Source organism: Meriones unguiculatus, chromosome 14, assembly GCF_030254825.1.
Source record: "Meriones unguiculatus strain TT.TT164.6M chromosome 14, Bangor_MerUng_6.1, whole genome shotgun sequence".
Classification (NCBI taxonomy): Eukaryota; Metazoa; Chordata; class Mammalia; order Rodentia; family Muridae; genus Meriones; species Meriones unguiculatus.
In genome coordinates, this window is record NC_083361.1 from 423,679 (window position 1) to 440,408 (window position 16,730).

A 16,730-nucleotide genomic window follows, 5' to 3' on the forward strand; every position below is an offset into this window, starting at 1 on the left:
GCATTCTAACTTAATTGAAACCTGTGTCGACACCTTGGTGACTCAATGTTACCAGGAAAGTTAAACAAGAGAAATGTGCCCTGGTGCTCTGTGCTCTGACCCCCAAACCTCAGCAGAAGATGTTGCATTATTCACACAGCCAGAAGTTAGTTCTTGTCCTAGAGAAACTTCCTACTTAAGGGATAGGCATTCTGCAGTCGCCTCGGCCATGCTGAGTGCACTCCCTGCCCACTGCTCCCGAGCCCAGCATGCTTCCAAACAGGTGGAGAGCAGGGCTCATACCTGAGTTTCATTGAAATCCTTCACGCCAAAGCAGTAAACGATCACACCAAGGTCTCGAGGTCTGTTGGCCTGTGTTGAGGAGACAGAGGATGTTAAAGGGAGTCATAGAGACAGGTGTCTTTTCCTTGATTTCAAGACTGCCACCAACAATGCAGTGTTCCCTGAGCACCTACCGTGTGGCAGATGATGCAGTAAAGGAGCAATCTAGATCCCAAGGAGCCTGTGCTCCATCAAAGGCTTATGTAAAGCATGTGGACCAGAAGGTAGTTTAGGGGGACCCCTGCCAAAGCAGGCTTGAGTGACAGCTCTGGAAGGAGGAAGAGGAATGACTGATGCAGGTAAACCACATCACACATGTAGGAAAAATGCCCACCATTGTTGTTCCTGAAGTAGGTTTATTGACTTCTTTTCTGTTTGGGATGGCCACACAGGATTAGAAAGGAATATGGCTGTTGGTATCAGATGTGCTTGAGTGGACGCTTGGCTTCATTCTGTAAAGTGTCCAGGGACACTGTGCAGAGCTCTCTGATAGGGTGATGCTGTAATAGGCAGAATCATTTATGAACCAGACCTTTCTCACAGCTGTGGAGCAAAGTGGTCTAATGCTAAGTCCATGTTTGAATAGGTAGCCAGGAATTTCCCTACAGTAATCATTGAGAAGGCATCACCTGAAAAATATCCAGGTTTTGGCTGAGTGATATTTGACTTTTTAAAGGTATTTGATTTGCTTTGGTACTTCTTTTCCAGGTTTCCTGTGTCTAGGATAGAAAACAGGAACACACAGAACAGGCACCCCCAAAATAATAAACACTAAGCACCAAGTGCCAATATGTGCATACTGGTTTGGTTCATATTATCTCTCTCCAATTAGAAGTCAAACCCACTCCTTTCCCACAGTGACTTCTAGACGGGACAGAACTTGTCTTTCCTCCTTGATGTTGGGAATCTTTCCTGCTGTATTCAGAATGAAAAGAACTTTTAAGACCCAGTGCAGCCCTGGCCTCATCCACATCCACTCTGGGACTCCTGTCCTCTAGCTGGGCTTTGTGGGGTGTCGTTGAGAAGGGAGGGTCCGTGCTCTTTGTCTTGTCTGGGAACACTTCCTTCTGTTGGCATCAGCATGCTGAGTGCCTTCCAAGTCTGTATGTGCCATACTGAAATTGCTCCTGGCTAACGTCGACTTTAAACCCCTCTCACTCATCATGTGCTTTATTTCCTTATTAGGACTTTTTACTGCATTGGACCATTTCTTGGTGCCTGAATAAGCCGCTTCACATTCCACCACATGGTTTTAAGTTTAGCATACAGAAATCTACTGCTCCCCAGATGGCTAGGGCATCTGTCATGTTAATTTGTGTTTACCAGGCTAGGCATGTACACATAGGAGAGAGAAGGAAGGCATTTCGTGGTAGTGCCCAGCAACCATGCCTTGCTCTCTCGTGTGTCTCTACAGCGTAGCCATTATAAGCTCAGAATGAACAAACACACCACGTCACATTTGTGGATGGAGCTCAGTTTAAAGTAAAGAGTGGGTAAAAGCCCTCGGGAATTGTAATGCTGCCATCAATGTCTTCCAGTATCTGTCCCACCACAACTCCGTATCTTTTTCCTTCTGTGTAAAAGTCTCCCTGGTTCTGAGAGAGCCTGTGTCTGTGATGAGACTTCAATATATCCATGGGCTCATGCACTGGGATACAGGTCCTCTACAGTGACTACACCTCTGGAGAAAAACGACTCTTTCTCTCTCTCTCTCTCTCCAGCCATCAGCTGTCAATAGCTTCTAGGGGGTGAGGCCTTGGGGATCCCTCCTTCTGGACAGTAATGTTTGAGAGCATAAAGAAAAGGAAAGGAGTTATTTATTTCCTGTGTTTTCTTGAATGTAGCTAGTTTTCTTGGGTTGTATTTTCCCTTCCAGTGTCTTCTGTAATGCTGGATTTGTATGTAGGTATTGTTGAAATTTGTTTTTGTCATTGAATATCTTGTTTTCTCCATCTATGAGGACTGAGAGTTTTGCAGGGTATAGTAGCCTGGGCTGACATCTGTGTTCTCTTAGGGTCTGCATGATATCTGTCCAGGCCCTTCTGGCTTTCATAGTCTCTGTTGAAAAGTCAGGTTTAATTCTAATGGGTTTGCCATTATATGTTACTTGGCCTTTTTCTCTTGAAGCTTTTGGTAATTGGACTGAAGAATTCGATGCTATGATGGAGCAGCTGAGAGTGGCCATTCTACCAGAGTGGACGCAGGACTAGCCACAGGATATCATCATGGATTGCTGCAGCCATGAATCATCTGAAGGAATGGGCGGGCATGGGAGCGTTAACAGGCCTTCTGGTGTTGGTCTCCTTGGTTTGCCTGTGGTGTATATGAAAGATTAGAATCTCACAACAGTGTAATGCAGCCATGATCATTCAGGCCTTTACAGCCATTGAAGCAAGACAGTCTCCCCAAGAATGGTTGGCTACCATCAAAAGCTAAAATGTTACGCTCAGGATGCGAGGCTAAGCACTGCACTCAGGGTCAGCTGCTTTGGACCCAGAGAAGAGCATGTCTGATTGCATGCGGGTTGATGCCCCAGGTCCTGCCTCTGAGAAAAAGGTATCGGTCGGGTCTGATGCTCTTTGGGTGGATGACACCTAAATGAACATCGGTACAAAGTCCCAATTTATTTCTAATATCAGAGATCAGACCTCTACTCTTGCCTGATGTGTCTAAAACAAAAAGGGGGAACTGTGGAGAGCTGCGTAATGCCGCGCCTTAAAGATGGAGCTGGTTTCTGCCTTCCACCTTCCCAACGGTGAGTGCTCTCTGTCACAAACAACTCCATATTTGGCTAATACTGAGGATCTGGCTTGCTTCCGTGTATGTGGACCTATCTGCATTGCCCACGAGGCATGCTGGGGTTGGCTACCCAGAGGCTATTTTAAGCTTTGGGCTGGCTTTCCCCAGGGTCAGAAGATTGTTCAAGGTTCCTGAATAAACTGCATTGAGAAGAACAAAAAAAAAAAAAAAAAAAAAATCAGAAAGAAGGATAGGAGGACCTCCCCTATCAGTGGACTTGGGGAGAGGCATGCATGCAGAAAGGGGGGGGAGGGTGGGACCAGGAGGGGAGGAGGGAGGGGCTTATGGGGGGATACAAAAGGAATAAAGTATAATTAATAAAAGTTAAATAAAAATTTTTAAAAAAAAGAAAAGAAAAGGAAAGGAGGGCTGGAGAGATGGCTCAGCAGTTTGGAGTGTGCAGTGCTCTTTCAGGGGGCCCCGGGCTGATTCTCAGCACCCACATCAGAAGACTCACAGCCAGCTGTGACTCAAGTGCCAAGAGCATTCAAATCTCACTCCCATAGTGGCTCACAACCACACAAAACTCCAGTTCCAGGGCATCTGGCACCCTCTTTGCACTTCTACAGGCAACATAATGCACATACATATATGTGGGCAAAATACTCATACACAGAACAAATATTTTTGTAAAATCATTTTAAAAGATTTTAAAGAAGAAAAAAAAACCTTAGTAAAGGGACGGGAAGGAGAAATACAGAGAGCTACAAAGAGTGTTGCATGAGCTCTGGTCAGCTTGCTTTCCTGGGCTGAGGATCTGAACGTTACTCTGGCAGACTAGTTCTTATGCACCTCAAGAAGCTCTTTCGCCTCAATTGCTTTGGTAGAAAAATATGAGGGGAAAAGGAAGAAAATTGCTGCCAACACTTTTTTCTTAAAATGGATATGACATTTTGAAGCTGCTGAAGTAATAAAGCGCCTCAACAAAGGCATGGTAGATTGTTTTTGAAGTAGGAGACAGTTTGCCATGTGTGAGATGCGAACATTGGCTTTAAAAATGAATTATTGTGATTATTTTACAAATGAAACTCTTTCATGTTTTACCAAGAACGACTATTGTTTTGCCTGAATACAGAGCGGGCTCATGCCAGAGAAAGGCCCTGGTCTCCTCACACATGCCAGGCACACATCATGCTCTCCTGGGCCTGGACTGCATGCCAGGTCCTGTCTCCACACTGAGATATGACGGTAGTTACTCACCTCTGTCTCCAAGTAGCAGAGGCCTACATTTAGCTCCCCATTTGTCAGTTAGTGCAATGATGACACTCGCTGTCCTATATCTTGCTCAAAACAGCAAAACCCTCTCACTCATCCTGAGCCACCAGAGGCCGCCCCACTGCCCCCTGAGATTTTTATCTCTTCATAAGCTCAGTCCCTGAAAATGAAGATGGGGAGAATCACCGATTTTATTTTCATGTGTGGAAGCATCTCCAGCGTGGAGAATGCCTTTGCGGCGTCAGACTTCCGGGTTTCTCAGCCACATCTCAACGTGTAGGCTGACCTGATGACACGGCTGCTGAGCAGGTCAGGCACTGCAAACAGCTCCAGTCACGGGCCTGTGGCGAATTCCACACTTGGACTGCATTGGTCCTTCTTGAATGCTATAGCTGACCACACGTGCCACACTTGGAAGACAGCTTGCTGAAAACATACCATTTATCAGAATTTGCAAGTTGACCAGATGTGTTACAGCTGTTGGAAAAATCTACTGAATTCTTCCAATATTTAGACTTCCGGTAAGAGAAGATTGATTTTGCTCAGTGAGTTTGGGGCCTACCCTACTTGTTGCAGTTGTTACAATCAAACAGGACATGGCTTTTGGGGGATTCCCAGTTATATGGAATCTCATCGAAGAGACTAGGGTGACATACTGGAATGTTCTCCATGAGGGAGATGAATAATAACCAGAATAATGATGATCATTGTGTCTCTCTTTCTAAGGACATTGTTAAGCATACTTTAGGTGTTCATATTTCAGTGAAAGGACGTTTAAGCTAAACTTGATCTAAATGTCAGATCCAACCGCAGGAGCCCAGAGAGAGACAAGATAATTACATCTGACACAAAAACCCAAGAGCTTACTAACCCAGCCAAACATTTATTAATTTAATGAATTTGCCATGCAAAGCTATTCATGGGAATTGCAGACTGTGGCCATAATGGAATCTTAATTGTTTTTATAACATGTTTCCTGGCACGGCATGGTAGAATTTGGCTTGATATAAGCCATCTTTCTAAGCATTCCTTCGTATTTCTTCTTTGTGATAAATGAATGGAGAGGTTTTATGGACCGTGACACACATGTACTTTGAAATGTGAAAGAATTCTCTTCCAGAAGCAAAAGTTGAGAGATACACGTGAGACACTGCACAGTGTTGCTACAGTCTTACCTTGACTGCTTTCATGGTAAATCTGCTCACCGGCCTGAAAACACATGAAGACGCCGCTAGACCATTAGCTACACAACGCTGCCTGCCAGGTCAGGAGCACTCATGCAGGTCCAGGGAGCTGGCGTCCATATGCTGTCTTGACTCTTAACGTGACTGCTCCAGGTCTCTCTAAAAATGCCAGTGCTGATGTCCAGGTAAAGGGACTCTCACATTGAAGTCAGCTAATTGCTGACAAGGATGGAGCTCTTCTCAGAGTCTTGGAAAGATTTCCTTTAAAGCCAAAGGTACTGAAATCCCATCTCAGCCATTGAGGCTGCCAGCCACAAAGGTCACCTTGGGAACTGAGGGGACTTGTGTGGCAGAGTTCATGAATGACATCTAAGCACTGGCTAAGGAGGAAAAACCATTCCCTTAGTACTTTTGAATGCAGCTGTTATGAGATTATGGGGTGGGGAAATTTTTGCTCTCACATTACTGGGCATAATTAGTCTCCTCACTCCATATGCTCTGTCTCATCAGCCGTCCCCACACCGATATTCCGATAGGATGCTTAATACTTGAGAGTTTCAAGCCTTCTTGAATTTACCCTTTCAGATCCTTCGTGCATGTAAGTGTCTTCTCCTGGCAGAACTTTCTGGAGTTCTTCTAGGCCTTGATGGATCTGTTCCCTGAAACCCAAAAGTATCTTGTTAGTCTCACGAGAGTATTTTCGCCTTGCTATTGACAGCCACACACACCAGTTTGAATACCACGAATAGGCTGTATTGCTCTGATAGTTCCCAAATGCAGTAGAGGGAAAAGCCTTTGTGGTACGTCACCCACCGGCTTCAGCCACAGCTAGAGTAGAATGAGCCGGATTTCGACAATGTAAGGAACTTTCTGCAGGGAGCCTCCATTTACTTTTCAGATTTTCTTCTTTCGTAACATGGACAAAATTTTCTTTCCACACTGGAGGTGAGCCTTGAAATGTCCCTGCACCTAGTGGGACATACAATCACACTGGTGAAGATGCTTATATGAGCCAGAGAGTGATGAGCACCAAGAAACCAGCCGAAGCCAGGAAAAGCCACCTCAAAGATGTGGCTGGGAGGCAGCCACACAAATGATGCCAAAGGGAACTGCACAGTCAGCTCTGAAAGCAAAAAGCAAAGCAAAACAAACAAACAGAAACAGAAACAACATGGAATCCACGCGTCCCATACAAACAGGCAGGAGCAATTGGTGGCTGTCACCATGTGCTCTTCTGCTGTTTGGTCTAGGTTGGGGCAGGAAGAGGAAGTGGGGCAGAGGATGGGAGGGGCTGGAGTGGCATCTGGGGCCACGTGGAGTCCTGCAGACTTCTCCCTGGAGGGCAGGATGTGGATGCCCACACTCACGTTTCTAACTCTGCAGCAGGGCTTGCTGAGCGCCCCAACCTCACACGGAAACCACAAGCCTTTGGGAGGGGTCAGGATGGCCTTCCTCCCGATTCAGCTTCATGGTGGAGATGGAAATGCACAACTTAAACAAGGAAGAAAGAGCCTTCAGGTCAGAAGAGACTCTACCTTTCCTGGGGAACACGATACAGAAAGCCCTGCTCAAAGATGCTGCCTTCACCTCTCTATAACCTCTCTGAGTGGGGGCTATTCTCCTTGTATCAAAGAGATAAAACTTGGGCTCAAAGAGGGCAAGTCTCTGCTCTCAGAGACCCGAAGTTAAAGGTGCTGACTCTATTGCCACTGCACACACTGGCTAGGAACTCTCACAGCCAGGCTCTGCTGAGTACAGGCAGTACAACACTCCCAAGAGCTCCCACCTTTTGACGGCTCTTCAGTGCCACAGCTAAGGACACTGATCACAAAAAGCAGAAGGAACCTGTCCAAGCACTCACGATTAGACAGTGGCAAGGGTGAGATTCCACCCTAAGGTGCTGCTGTGATCTGCGCTGATAAACTTTTTCTTCTGAATGGATGATCCAGTGCATGAAAACCTGTTCACCTCGGCAATTGTGTGGGTAGAAGTTCTAATGAAGACTATTAATCTTGGATGAAACTGATGTGAGAGCAGGCCTGAAAGGAGCCGAAGGGGTGGATTACCAGGCTGTTGGAACACTGTAATGGCACAGTGAAAGGGCCTGGCACAGGTCCCTGTGGTTGCTGCTCTCACGGGGACTACTCCACACCATGTCACTCAAACTTTGGGACAGGCACAGAGTATTCTCTGGTTGTCTCATCAGAACTCAGCCACGAAAACTGGGAGCCCACCCCTCTCCCTGCCTGACTCATCAGCAAACTGTGTTGGTTCACCTTCAGAACTATCTAGAAATGGATCCACATCCCAACCCGACAGCACTAGGGGCTGTGCCACCATTCGACCTCACAAAGGCCGCTGGGACAATACCTGCCCCTCTGCCTCCTCTACCACTCACTCTGGGTGAGGCTGCCGGAGCCTTCTGAAGATGAAGATCAAATCGTATCATTCTTGCCTCTGTCCAAGACCCTCCTGTGACAAGTCACTGCCTCCCTGTCCAAGCTGCCTCCACTGCTCCAGCCTCAGTCGGTCTTCTAGGACTCCCGGTTTTGACAAAGCCTCTGCATCCACAAGCCTGACCTTTTCCTAGGCCCAAGTCTGTTTGGGTCCCTGCTGTGTCTTCTAGGTCTTGTGACTAGAATTTAACAGACATTCAATAGATTCTTGTGAAGTGGTGGGTAGAGGAGCAGGCATCACTACTGTCAGTCATCTCGGGAAGAGAGGAGACTTCCTTGGCCACATAGGAAGGCCAGGCTGAAGTGGGTCTGGTCACTGGCCCTAGGACACATCTGGGCCCTTGTGGTGGAGGGAAGCCATTGTTTGTGCTATAATTCTTTCATCACCTCCAATATTTCAATATTTCATCAAAAGGCACAATTTCAACTGTGTTGTTTTTGTTTTTGTTTTTTGATGAGAAAGAAAATAAATAACTCATGCTTTAGTAAAAGAGGCAAAGATAAGAATGGTGTTCCCCAACAAGGCCACCAAAGGTGCAGAGATGGGGGCAGGCACCAGAAGCCACCTAGCAGAGCTCTGTCCTGTGGCTTGGCACTTCATAAGTTCCCAAAAGCAAAGGCAGGAATGGGAAATCAGAGTCCATTCCTGGGCATACAGAGATGGTAGCTCCAGGGTCCTTCAAAATAGCTGGGAGGAGGGGATGCCACGGGAGAAGAAGACTGTTTTCTTAGAAAATTAGATTGGGTGTTGAAATTAAATATACAATCCTAAGACACACAAACAAAAACATCGTGGGAGTTAAAGCAAACTCTGGGGATGGGGGTGCAGAGCAATGCTGGTGACTACAATTCTTGACTTCAAACTATACTACAGAGCCATAGTGACAAATACAGACAGGTAGGCCAATAGAAGATTCAGAAATAAATCTGAATAAATCACAGCCACCTGATTCATGACTGTATTAAAAACAAAACCAAACAGCATACATTAGAGGGCTGGAGAAATGGCTCATTGGTTAAGAGGTTAAAGTCTGGTTGTCAGACCTGATATCAGGTAGCTCAGGATCACCTATAGCTTCAGCACACGTGAATCCAATGCCTCCCTTCTGGCTTCTGAGGATACCTGTATTCATGTACACATACTCCCCCAACTCCTGCATACATAGAATTAAAAATAAAATAAATCCTTAAAAATACACTGGAAATAGAAGACAGTCTCTTTACAAATGATGGTGGAAAATGGGTTATTCACATGTAGGAGGATGACATTTGTAGTAGGCTCTGGCCTACTACATAAATCAACCCAAAATGGATCACTGACTTAGTTGTAATACCTAAAACTCTGAAATTACTAGAGGAAGAAGCAAAACACTTCCACACATAAGTAAGACAGGGACTTTCTGAAATGGGCTCCAGCATCTCAGGAAATAATAAGAACTGGCTAATGGGATTATATCAAACTAAAAATATTCACAGGAAAGGAAACAGCTGAGCAAAGAGCCTAAGAATAGACTATCTTGGCCAGTCATCTGGCAGTCATCTGGGAAGAACTGAAAACAACCCTCTCAAAACCCACCAAAGTAACAATCTAATCAACAGAGGCAAACGAACTTCACAAATGAAGAAAAACAGAAGGCCAAGATTTATGTGAAAAAAACGCCCTATACCCTCAGCCACTAGGAAAAGGCAAATGAAATTACATTGCAATCTCTTCTCACCATAGATCGAATGATGGCTGTCACCAAGAAAATGATGGATGCCACCGAGGAGCTCTTCTCCACTGCAGTGGGACTGACAAAGCCACCGTGGAAATCACTACAAAGTTCCTCAAACAACTGAAAACAAAATCGGCAATGACAAAGCTATTCCATCACTGCTAACACCTGAAGGAGTCAGTCAGTGGGCCTCAGGGCTATGTGCACAGCCGTGTTTGTGGCTGCACAATTCATGACATCCAGGAGACAGAACCAGTACAGATGTCCACCAAGAGATGGATATACAAAGATGTGGTACATATGTGCAGACACACACACAACAGATACCATGACCAAGAAAATGGATAGAAATAGACTATAGAGGTAAGTGACATAGCTAGATTCAAAAAGATAAAGATCACACGTGTTCACTCCTATGTGGAAGCCAGAGGAGAAAAACTTGAATAGAAGGGGGCTGTTAGAGCTGTGGATCGGAGCAGAGGGGGAATAGGATGATCAGAAAGCACAACAGAGGGGACATGTGACTAAGGTGTGTGACATGCAAGTAGGAAAACATGGTGAAACTCATCATTTTAAGTTTAGTGAATACTAGGAGAAAAGTGCTCTCAGCGTCTCTCTCCCTCCCTCAAGAAACTTCCCAGCTACAGCAACTTCTTAACTGGTCCCACGCCTTGTTGCTTGTCTCACCACTCCCTGCCCCTTCTCTTAGTGCCCAAAACATCCAGGCATCTGAAGAGAGATGGTGGCCTGGGAATTCGTGGTTCTGCTCTGACACTGGGACACCTCGTACTAAGGGGTGCCTCCTTCTGCCGTCTTAGAAACCTAAGGAAAGGGAGCCTGGCCTTTCATCGGGTTATCACCTCTCCAGAAATTCAGTTATCAGCGCAGCACAACTTCCTGGGAAACGAGTGGCTGGGAATCCTACACAAGAGGCTGTTACTAAAATGTCCTGATTTCCTTGCTGGTTTCTCCATCTGCCAGTGTTCCTACTTAGAAGCTGGGGATTTTCGGGCCACACACGTGTTCCTTTTGGAACACACAACACTTAATGGGTGTAGCGTGGGTGGCCGCCATCTGACTGAGTCCAGCTCTCCTGCACCATTCGTTCATACGCCGCCACTTTGTTCTCCAGCAAGTCCAGGCAGCAGCAGAGCAGTGATCTGTTAGGGTGAGGGGTTGGTCCCAGTGCCCTGGGGGCCTGAGGATGACTTTCTGTAGGTGGGAGGCAAGCACGTTGTTGCGTTTGATGACGTCTGCTGATGAAAGCCGCGAAGGAACTGCACACATGAGCAAGTCAGGATGCGCTTCCCATGTCTCCACTGGGAAATCCTCCTTGGGGTTACACAACATCCATTTTTGTTGTTGTTGTTGTGCAAAAATGACCCCACCGCCCACAGATACCCAGCGTGAGGTCTGCACGGTCAATCCGCAGCCCCCGGGAAGGAGTGTCTGTGGAACTGGGCTTTTCCCAAATGCCTTGTAGCTCTTCGAACATACACGACTGTTCATTACCCAGCCAAGCTCCCAGCGTTTCCGGGTGGCCGGTGGCTGCAGCATGAGAAACAGACGCGCACAGGTCTCCTGTCGACTCTTGCACCATCAAGTTTTAAAGCGAACGGTAACAATTTGCTTTTAACCCACAAGATCATGGCCTCCTCAGGCTTCTCTCTGGGGTTGGCAGAGGTGATGAGTGTTGAGGCGCTTGCTTGAGAAAAGCTTTTCTGGCCTATTCCTGAGTTTATTTCTAGAAAGGACAATATTCCTTTGTCTTCTCTGATCTCTACAGCAGGATCCTTTTTCTTTTTTCATTCCTAATAATACCAGTGAGTTATATTTTCTCTTCACTTTTAAAAACCAATCTTTCCAAAAATGTATCAGTTCATTCTTCTAAAAGTCTTAACTCATAATTTTTACTAGGTTTTTGTTTTGTTTTGTTTTTCCTTCTTACATTGAGTTTGGCCAGTGCTTCCTTTTTAGCTTCATAAAGCAGAAAAGCTAGTTACTGCTGTTAAGTCCTTTGCACTTCTCTTCCTAGGGGATGCCTCCCACTCACTGACCCACAACTGCTGATACTTGAGTTTTTCACTGTGGTTTAGCTGGCACCACCATCTATTGGGTTTTCATTGCATTTCATCTATTGGGTTCCCTTGGCAACACTGGCTAATTTCCTTTTGCTGTTTTTTTTTTTTTAATCGGTAGCTAATCTTTGACATAATGGTCTTTGGACTTTGCCAAAGTTTGGGCACAGCCGAGTTTAGGATTCTAATTTGTGTAACATTAATATATCCATCTCAATTCTTATGATTAATTAATGCTTGTACAACGCATATTTTCTATTCTTTTCCTTAGCCTATTGCTTTTATTTATGTCATGAGTCTCTCGTGAGTCATATGAAATTTTTTGTAGAAGGCTGCTCTAACAACGCCTCCAACCTCCTGGTACCCCCTTTGCACTGGGCTCTGTGATTCACTTTAGCCTGGAAGACATCAGCAAACACCATTACCCAGGGCTCTGTGATTCTTTTCTGTATGCAGCAGTTTGAACAGTTGCTGAAATGAGCAGCAGAGGAAGAACCTGGGGTTCATGTTCAGGACCTGCAAAAGGCAGCCCTGAATGCAAGCTTCAGCAGGTCCCCTCACTGTAGCAAGAGTGAGGGCTCAGATGAAATGCATAGGGTCACTGCTTGATGTCACCAGGATTGTTTTGGGGGAGTGGGGTGGTAGGGACAGCAAAACTCTGTGACTGAGCTTCTGTCCCTGGGTATGAGAATACAGCCACAGCTGGGGCCAGTGGCCTGATGGATAACACATATGACTAAGGGAGATTTGGGAGACAGCCATTCTCAGGTTGCTCTGACCATGCTGACGTGGTCTTCCTGCTTCTAGGCAGACATCAGAAATGTTCCTGTCCACTTTCGTTCTTTGTGTATTTACTACATGAGGGACAAATGGCACTTCCTGAGTAAGTGTAATTTATCAGAATCTCTGATGGGTGTTTTCTATGCATTAATTCACAGTAGCCTCATAGCTGCACCCTGTGGCGAGCACAGGAGAAAGCAGATACTGGAAAGCCCACAGTAGAGCCTGGAGATGAACCTCGGCACAGTCGTTCTCCTGATTTAATTTGCAGTACCCAAATTGGGTGCATACCAGAGAATTGCAGCCAAAGGCACAGGGGCATACCACCTTCCCCTCCTGAAGCCTGGTCTTCAAATGTTTGAGAAGCCTCCCACTATCACATTTATATGAATACAAGTGTTCTCATTTTTAGGTAAAAAAAAATCTTGGGAGAAATGTCTTGCTGTATCAACAACTTGGGGTTTGCGAGGGTCGATTTTACTTTCTCTTATTCACAGAAAAATACCAAAAGGAGAGTGGAGATACTGGCTCACAGACTTGCAAAAGCATGTCTGCGGGTCTGCCTCACGGGCCCAAGGTGGACTATGTCCACGCAGTATGACTGAGACCCTGGCTGAGAGACTGTAGACAAATGTGCTGTGAAGACATGGCCTATGTATTCTTCTCAGGAATACACACCATTAGACAAAGAAGCAATGGCTTTTATCTTACCTTATTCTGAAGAAGTATTCTCTGCCTATATCTGTGTATGCAGGGATAGGCCGGCCAATGTTCAACGCTTAAGATAAGATAAGATAAGATAAGATAAGATAAGATAAGATAAGCCAGAGAGTACTGGACTCACTATAAATTCACTGTTGGTCACACTGTGATGAAGTGAGGTGGGATTTAGATTTAGATTTAGAGTGAGCCTTAGCTGTTGATCAAAATTCCTAGCAACAACCCCAATAGTAACACAGTTAACTTAGCACTAAAGACATGTCTGCATCATGAATCCTCCCAGCATTTTAGATTTGATTTTCTCTATCTAAAATGTTCACATTCTTCCAAACACTAAATATGTGAGGCTCCTCTCCCCTTTCATTTTAAAAATTAGAAAGGTGACATGAACTGTTTGGCCTGCTCTTTGATCACCTCCCCCTGAGGGAGGAGCAGCCTTACCAGGCCACAGAGGAAGACAACGCAGTCACTCCTGATGAGACTTAACAGACTAGGATCAGAAGGAAGGAAAAGAAGCCCCCCCACCAGTGGACTTGGGGATGGGCATGTGTGGAGAAAGGAGAGGAAGGAAGGGATTGGGAAGGGAGAAGAGAGGGAGCTACGGGGAGGATACAAAGTGAATAAAGTGTAATTAATAAAAAAAATTAAAAAAATTAGAAAGACATTTAGAAGTGTCTGAGACTCCTCTTCCCTTTTTTTAAAAAATTAGAAAGGAATTAGGAGCCTATCTCTCAGGAATAGCAACCTGGAATCATTCTGCTCCGAAACCAAGAGCTGTTGTTCCCATAGCATGACAAAGTTTGGTGCTACAGCCAGCTCAAGTCACTGAGAGGGGCACAGTCAGTGTCTAGATTTCCATTCACAATATAAGCTGGACATTCTAGGAGTCCCTTCTGCTTGCTAAAGCAAGACCTATAGCCTACCCTTGCTCCTCCGTGTATGTCAGGGACATGGCTCTTCCTGCTCTGAGGTCCACTGAGATCCTAGGGCCATGAGAAAGGCTCAAGCACAGGCTTTCAGGGAGTTGTTTCCTGAAGCAGCCAGGGAGCTGGGCAGTGAACCGTGTGGCCCTGTTTTCTTAAATTTAAAACTGTACATAAGAGTGAAATTGTGGGAATTTCCTGAGTATAGTCATCAAGCACAAGGACACAAGCGCTGCACTTCGTGGCCCCCAATCCAGGTTCCCTCAGTTATACAGCAGGGCGGCCGCCAGTCTTCTCTGCCTGGGTATCCCCATCTATAACATGATACAATGAAGGATGCGATTCTAATGAGAGCCTTACAAATAAGCATTATTATCTCTGTAATAGCTGAAGAAAGTAGTCTATTCACTGGTACACAGCAAGCCCTTATGTAGGCATACCCCATCTGTTGTTATGTATCCACATATGTGGCTTCATGTGAGCCGCCTCAGAGATGACAGAGCAGAGGGAAGAAGGCTGTATGCAGTAGGGGAGGAATAACTGAGTTAAAATCCCAAATTTGTGACTAAGACCTGGCGCTGAGCACATACGCATGTGCTCAGCACAAGCAACCCGACCCTTCTGGGAACCTTTTCCTTAGTAAAGGAGCCCAGTGGGTTGAAGAAGATGTGATAATCCTTTGACCCTCCGCTGTTTTGTTAGGCCTTGTGTCTGACTCTTGGACGGTTTGGAAGAAAGGTGGAGTTTCCAGTCAAAAGCAGTCCTGTGAGAGTGCACATCCAACTTCACTGCCTTTCCAAACCATCACAGACACTCTATCAGGATAGAGCAAACAGTTTGCATTGCCTGATGGTAAGTGAGCAAATGATGAGCTGGCGATTATAGAACCAGTCTTAAATGTGTTCAGAGAACCTCAATAAAAACGATAGACTGGGACCAGAGTGATGACCCAGGTAGTAAAGTGCCATGTAAACATGAGGGCCCAGGGTTCAAACCCCACCACACACACTAAAAAGCCAGGCATGCTGCGATGCACCTGTAGCCTCTACTGTGAAGGCAGAGGCGGGGCTGCCTGGGGCTCTTTGGCTAGTTAGTCTTGCTGAATTAGTCAGCTCCAGACCAATGAAAGCAGCTGTCTCAACGCTCCCCCCGAAAAAATTATAAAGAATCTCAAAGAGCAAAAACAAAAAGTGTTGGAGAGCAATGGAGGAAGACACCCAGTGTTCCTCCCTGACCTTACATTCAAGTGCACACACATAAACACACACATACACACATGGCAGAAAATGAGACAAATCAGACATATGCTTAGACCATAAAAGACAGCTTGAGCAAGTCAGAATAGGAACAAGAAAGCCAAAGAAGAAAAAGGTGTTAAGCTGCAGAAGTTTAACTATCAGATAGGATGCTTAGATACTCTACAAAGTCACTTACAGAATCAGTGAGACAACGCATATATATTATTAATATATTAATATGTTATACATTCTATTATTAATTGAAATTATTAATGCAGTATATAATGTTACATTAATAATTTTTAAAATATTTGAGATAAAGAAAGAAGTCGCAAAAGCTTCCAGGAAAGAAAATCAAGGGCTGTGGGGCTGGATCACACAGCGCGCAGTTCCCGTGGCAGTCCACCGGCAAAACGAAGAAAGCCAGAAACCAACACTCAAAAGCTAAATTATCCAAACCGCAGTATTTGAAAAGAGCGGTTGGTTCTGAAAACTGGGGGAAGGGTAAACAAAAATCAAGTGGGAAACACCTTTCCAAATCATTATATATCAAGGGTAAAGTTATACCTACAAATGAGTCAGCAGTTAGCAGTGAGAACAAGACATTTCAGTGAGCATGAATGTCAGCTCCGACAGTTTTAAAGTTCAGTTTATAGCAACAGCAGCTTTTATTATTAACAAAAGGATAAGACACAAACAAGCAAACAAAAACCTTCCTTCATATTAAGATGACAGAAAAATAGTGAAACTATAGGGCACAAGAAGAAACGAGAATCCATAATGGTAATATATAATAATGAATAATAAAATTTAAAAACGTACAAAACAGAAGTGTTGATCAGTGTAAGACATACCATTAGGTAACTGAGAAAGTTAGAACGAATAAAATATTTCATTAAAATGAGGGCGGGGGGTCAACTCTACAGGGCTGGGGCTCAGTGGCTCAGTGACAGAGCACTTAGCTAGCATGTCCAAGCCCTGGGTTCCACCCCCAATTCCTCAGAGAAGGAGGAGGGGAGAGATAGAAGAAAAAATTCTGTAAAACCAGTAATTTCCCCCTAAAACATTATTTCTTAAGCTACTTCTGGAGTCGCAGGCTGAACTACTGATTATCCATGTAGATGATCCATGGATGCTCCTACGAGCATTTCATGCTGCTTAGTAGAAGCTGGCGGGTTCCGAGCACCAAGCCCACCATGCCTGTGTCATGGCAGCCCAGATGAGGTAGCAGGTGATGTTCCACTAACCATGCGAACACGGTTAACCAACACTGAATGCAACTTAGGAAAAGAACAAAACCT

At 45.2% G+C, this 16,730-nt stretch overlaps 1 pseudogene; it reads right to left on the minus strand.

Annotated features, from left to right (window-relative positions):
* Positions 1-16,730, minus strand: part of LOC132647075 (anthrax toxin receptor 1-like) — a 47,350-nt pseudogene that overhangs the window by 20,281 nt on the left and 10,339 nt on the right.